This window comes from Sinohyriopsis cumingii, chromosome 4 (genome assembly GCF_028554795.1).
Source record: "Sinohyriopsis cumingii isolate HCF-2022 chromosome 4, ASM2855479v2, whole genome shotgun sequence".
Taxonomy (NCBI): Eukaryota; Metazoa; Mollusca; class Bivalvia; order Unionida; family Unionidae; genus Sinohyriopsis; species Sinohyriopsis cumingii.
The window spans coordinates 71131009-71137586 of record NC_142964.1 but is presented as its reverse complement, the minus strand read 5'-3'; the positions used below and the strand labels follow the sequence as shown (position 1 = coordinate 71137586).

At 34.9% G+C, this 6578-nt stretch overlaps 1 protein-coding gene across 6 annotated transcripts in view; it reads left to right on the top strand.

The window, feature by feature from the left end:
• The first annotated feature begins 4129 nt into the window (after positions 1 to 4129).
• The window catches only part of LOC149801428 (uncharacterized), a 47831-nt gene continuing 45382 nt past the window's right edge, over positions 4130 to 6578 (top strand). For 2 of the 6 annotated variants that reach the window (XM_089955554.1, XM_089955550.1), the window contains exon 1: positions 4154 to 4274. The gene's annotated coding sequence lies outside the window, so the exon portion shown is untranslated. The other 4 variants (XM_089955549.1, XM_089955555.1, XM_089955553.1 and 1 more) reach the window with 4 other exon arrangements.

Sequence of the window (6578 nt, the reverse complement as noted above, 5' to 3'; positions counted from 1 at the left end):
CCCAGCAGATACGGATATATTATATTCTGTCTGTTCATGAGTTCGTGTCTCTTGCATTCGGATGCAAATGTACCTTAGTTATTCACCTCCACAAATGGCAAGAAAGTTTGTTTTATATAAATATTAATAACTCTACAAATACACATTAGGATATACAGCTAATCATATTTTTCAATCAAATTTTCTTTCCATCTTCAGACATTTTGTGCGTATTATTTTTTTCCCTGCCAGACTGATATCATTCATTTCCTAAGCTTTATTTTGTGGTACACGTATTTAGTCCTCAGCTTTAGGTCAAAGCGGTATTAAAGATCTTACCTTCATTTACCTGAATACAATGTAACAAAACACAACTCAGCCTGGTGTCAAATAGGTAAGGATATTATGACAATGTAAACCTCTGTGAAGAAGCTCCTCTGATCATTTCAGTCAGGTAATGGGGTAAACAAATAACTTGCGTTTCACACGCACCGTTGATCATCAAATACTCGGGATCATTCAATCCATTGCGCATCCGCTTAACAATGAATACAATTAACTGAATAAGCAACTGCGAAGAATTTCGTCTCATTTATTCAGTTCTGTAACTGGATCACAAATTACAGTCCTATAATTGATCACAACTTACCAGGCATAAATGTAGTTGTTCAATCCATGGTAAGTCTGTTTAAAAATGAACTAGCTCTTCAAGAAATAACATACCGATTGTCCTCGGATTCATAAAATTCTAAAAGCTAGATTAAGAATTTACTCGAAATTTCAGATGCGATCAGATCAGAACTAATGTTATGTATGGTTAGATTACAAACGTGAGATTTAAGGTTTTATTTCATAATGAGATATTGGAATATATCAGCGGGAGAAAATGATATCGCGACAGTAGAGATTTAACTTTTCGAACTATTTTCTTTTTCCATTTAGGGAATATATCTCTCCTTATATATGTTATTCAAACTTTTGGAACTATTTTCTTTTCCCATTCAAGAAATATATCTCTCTTTATATATGTTATTCAAACCTATATCTCCATACATAAGTCTATTTTATTTTTGCTTCTTCTTTTTCTCCCTCCTAAGCAGGATGAATACATTGTCAAATGTGTCAAGATTGTAGACCATCTAGCATTCATTTATGTAGTGAATGAGGAGGCACCATCAAGACTGCATAATTAGTCTTCCGTGTGAGTCATGCAAATTGCCAGTGACTGAACTTAGACGACCTGTTTCTGTTATATACTGTTTCACCTATACAGTATCGTATGCCTGTTACATTTCACAACAAAAGGTACACATTTTTAAGAAAATGTCTTGATTAAATGTAGTAATAAAATTGTATAAGTAACCAATTCAGCTCTCATCACAATTGAAATCATGTTTGGCAATGATGGAGAAATTGGGCATTGATGAATTACTGAGCGAAGTCCTGTTGCACAACACATCTCTTTCCACGGCCATACTTTTAGTGATATAATGCTAACCACAAATGATCACACAACTGCCGCTCGGATTCTAGAAAAGGATTCCTGCTGAATATATAAACTTAGAACACTTAAACCATACGGCTAACACCAAGAAGACTAAAAAAGGACATCAACACTCAAAGGAAATCATCAGCTGTTTACAGATCCCATTATTCCAATTAAATAATTCATTAATTTTGCTCATCGCTCAGACACTCATCTATAATTACTACTGTTGTTTGTTTTGTTTTTGTCTTTGTTTCTTTGTTTGCTTGCTTAATTGTTGTTGTTAAAATTCTTTTTGTAGTTCTAACTGGTATTATTAGTACAATGGTCATTACTGTTATTACAGGAGTAATGCATTGTCAGGAATATAATCGACGGTTGTACATTACGATAACTGGTGGCGCCATTGTTCATCCTTTTGTAAGTCAATGCCAACTAAACTGCGACTAGGTGTGACTTTAAACATTTTCAAACAAGACTTCAATTCTATATAGTCCTTTTGTAACTTCTACTTTCTTCGTGCTTATTGTTTGTCTTGTTTCTGTTTTGTGTTTGAAATTGATACAGACTCAGTGAGAATCCAAACGAAAGCGCTTAACCTAATTCAAATGTAGTTTTGCACTGCTTGTGTAGATTTGTTGTATTTATCTTAATCGATCCCTGACATAAGGGAGCGAATATGTCAGGGATTGATTAAGATAAATGCAACGTATTGTTTATTTACAAAGACACTTTCAAAGTATAATGTATCTTCCTAAAAAGCATCCATGATGATGGTGTGAAATCGCTTGGAGGAATAAATGATGAACATAACTTAAATCCTGTATCATCATTATCATTAAGGGTAGCCACAAATCAGCCAAATTACCTTTTTGCGTTGGTCATATAAAAATTTCTGGATTTCTTTTATTTCCAGTTTGTTTCCATGGATCTGTCCACAGATTTAACGCCGATTGATAGACAATGTCTTTTTTACAAAATGACCAGCAGCTGTACTTTCAACATGCCATACACCTGCAGATATATGCGTGTCACTAACACAGGCAAATAACAGTGACCTAAATGTGGAGAGGTAGAAGAATTCTGCTTCTGTGCAAAGAAGATACTGTACAATAAAATCTGTGCATTCTCCCACTGATTTCTAGGCCGACTGGGATAAGGTTTACGGATTTAATTCTCTATCATAGTCTACAATTTTGAGGTGGTTTTGTCGTTTTAAAGATGGTCGCAAATACATGATAGATGACCCGCATTGTCTGGATTGGTGAGCTAAATGGATGTTATGAAAGCAGCAATTAATGAAGATGCTCAATAAAATGATGGAAGATATTTCTGTTATTATGGGTATTAATTCTTCCGTTGCTGTTAATATCTTTTGGAGCTTAGAAATGTTTTAGTATAATGGGTCCGGCATTTGTTGAGAGTAGGTGAGTTCTGGCTGAATCTAATGGTCGACGGTTCATTTATGGGCAGATGACCTGAAAGCAAACCATGCTATGGGAAGTGGATTCTTCAAGGGTATGGACAAAATACAAAAAAAACTTAATATAGATGGCATTTAATAATTGAATAATCAGACTTATAAAATATGTAGATGTGCACTGACGTACTGTTTACTAATAAAGAACTATTTTGTGCAGTGCACTAATGTTCATAAGTATTAAATATATACACCCGTCCCGCGTATTAAGAACTTGTCGGACTGAAATGATTGCAGAATTAAATACCAGCCACGTCGTGTTAACAGTTTGATAGATGCATTACCTAATATAAATAGTCCTGACATGTGATGTTAGTTGGTTGGTTGGATTTTAAGGGCACATTCACTTTCTTTTTGATCGTATAATTCTGAGTAAGTGGGAGCGTGTGCCGTTACCAAGGATACCTCGTTATAGTTAATGTCTTCATTTGTGTAGCAATGCGCCTTGGAACCCAGTCTGGTCAAGTGATATTTGATCTAAAAATAATGTCGTTAAACTGAACTTTTGTAAATACAATTACGATAACTTAAACTTTATTTTGTCTCTTATTTACTAAGTCTAGCGAAGCCTAAACTGTAGTTCCATGTATCATAAAAAGGTTAATATTCGAGCAGATCTCGTGATTGTAGTCATGCAACCCGACAGCATGTGGATCACATCTAAATATCAATACATTAAACCTTTTTATGTATTTGTTACTTTAGACAAACAATGAGTGACCTTAGCTGCATAAATGCACTACGTGAAATAAAAAATAGCAATGCTCCGAAAATACATGCATGCCGATGAACCGTTCGTTTTTAATGCAGTGGATGATATATTTGTCACCGCTGAGATTCCGCAAGCGTTTTTCATTCCATGACATGTGTATAGAAACTTACACATGTTGTTACGGTCATCCGCTGATTTTAATCAATCGGAAATATGTTCTAGTGTGAAGGAAAAAATACATATCAAGAAACTAACTAAACGATCACTCAAACAAACGAACCTGCACATTTGTTCAGAAAGATAAATGAAATCACTTCTCTCTAAATGTCGTATCAGGACGACCTGTTTTCACAGGTTATCTATACCTGTACATTATTGATCACACCGCAATCAATTGAATTATTCATTTACCAAAGATAACTTGGACAAGTTGGAACATGGTTTGTACTTTAAATACTTTAATACTAAATTTTCAGATGGGCTGTTGAACTTCCTTGTCTAACTATCGAATAGAAAAACCGCGTTTACACGGGTGCAGTCCTCTGAAATCAAGCTTTGGCAAATATAGGATGGCTACTGCGCAGTTTTCTGGCAGCAAACACGGATAGCCATATCAGGTGGGGAAATAATATTTATTTACTCATTGATTTGTTTATTTACTTATTTATGCATACAATGTTATGCTGTGTTGTGCGAATTTACGTAATGTTATGTTAATGCCGCGTAATGTCGCGTTTCAACGCACACCATCTTGCTATATCAAGTTACGTTAGATAAAGTCGGGCCAGGATATTAATGAAATGGCAGGACATCGTACATCGGTAATGGAGTAGAAAATAGATGACTATATTTAACTCTAAGTATATAACTCTCTCTCTCTCTCTCTCTCTCTCTCTCTCTCTCTCTCTGAATAACAAGCATTTTTATACTTTTTTTCCTATGTTTTCCTATTTCGAATTTAATATGACAAAGTTCGGTGTATGTTAGTATATACGTTTGCTTGTGTTTGTTGTTAAATGGATTGTGCATTCGAATTCATCCACCGATTCGAGGACAAAAGCCCCTAGGGCAGAAGCCCGCTGAGAAGGGTAGGACAAAATCCACTCGGGGGGTGGGGTGACAAAAGCCCCTTCATCTTTGATGTTTACAGTATTATGCATTTTAATTGTGCATGTTTTATAACAGTTAATATCTTGTTTGTATTTATTTATTTATTTATTTATTTATTTATTGTAACTTATCTTTTACTATCATGTACAATAGTCTCTCTTGCAACATTTATAACTTGTATAGTGTGTAACGCAATGTATATCTTATTTAATGACTTGAATGGAGACTACGAAAAAAATTATTTAAATTGTTCTTATACTTTCTTTTTTGATACAATACGGGCATATTTCCATAAATATCAAACAAAATAGTCAAATTTATTGAATCTGTCTGTGCATCTCAAACTAGACTACAAACGATCACTACACAGAATAATCCAACGAGCAAGAGCACATTCGTATAATCGTTTTAATGTATAGAATTATATCATTAAAAACATCAAGCATGTCATGAACGATTATATTTGTGGAAAATTTAAAACAAAATATAAAGGATTGTTTTATTTTAGTCAAACACTCACAGCGATTTCATGTTTAAATAGCTGTGATTCACAGCAAATAAATATGACAATGAAAACCCTAATACATTTTTTCATTTCAATAAATGTAAAATGAGGTCAGCGGATTTTGTCCTCCCCATGTGATTTTTGTCATTGGGGGTTTTGCCCTACCCCATCCCAGAATAGCATACTCTCTCTCTCTCTCAAAAGATTAATATTACATCCTTTCAAAATTATGTTTTCTTATTTGAGAGAAGTTACGCATATATGCAGTTATCTCCAAATGTGCTGTTGCCCTGGCGTTCTTTCCCCTATCGACCGTATTTTTTCATTTCTGACACTCTACCGCAACAAAAACAAATTGTCGCATTTTTCAAGGCAAATTATTACTTCACCCTGTTAACCTTTAGCAGAATAAGGTTGAAAATTACTTAACCGTTGTTCATACTGACCCCATTCCTAGCCATATTCCCAAAGATGGAATTTTCTTTAAGGAATATACACAGGAGGACTGTTCCCTTACAGACTTGAAAAAGTGGAGTTATCCAGTTTTGGCAACAATTGTCCCATTTTCTCTACCCTCACGAACCTTTAGAAACAATTTCGACTTATTTTTTGCTTCTGTCGTGGTATGCAGCTCAGCTCAGAGATTCATTCCGTCATATTTATTTAATATTTTTTTATTAAACTTTTAATTTATTGTAAAACAGAAGTCTGTGTTGTAAAATATATCCCATTGCTTCACGGTCTTGACTCCAGCTCCCAAGCTTGAACCTCTTTGTTAATTGAAGGGAAGGATGGACCACGGGGCCGATGTCAGTCGTAAATGTGCGTGTGTCTTTTCATATATGGTAAATATGTAAGTGGTATTGGGTTAAGGTCTCGAATGTTTGCATAATAGGACCTTGGGGGTATATTGTTGGGATTAGGAAGCCCCTTATGGTGAAAATATTTGTCATACATTCTACCCTACGCACACGCACAGACACACAAGCTACCGGCATAATTGGTCATTTTCTTTGTTTCCTTGGCATGAACCATATGGTTCTTGTTATTTTTGTGTATACTGTATGAGACGACAGAAACTTCCTAAAATATTCCCATCAGATGTTAACAAAGTTCGATCCAGTGTCAATGCTTCCGAATAATCTGTTGTAAGTTTGGATCATCGGGAAGGTAAGTAACCACGAAGGGGGAGCGTTTTTTTAAAGTTATATTTCAAGAGAAAATTTCCATCGAGGTCTCTAGTTTTGTTAATCATGTCGTAAATGTATTTCCTCTCCTTCTTACACACCTATTGACCTTTCCGACT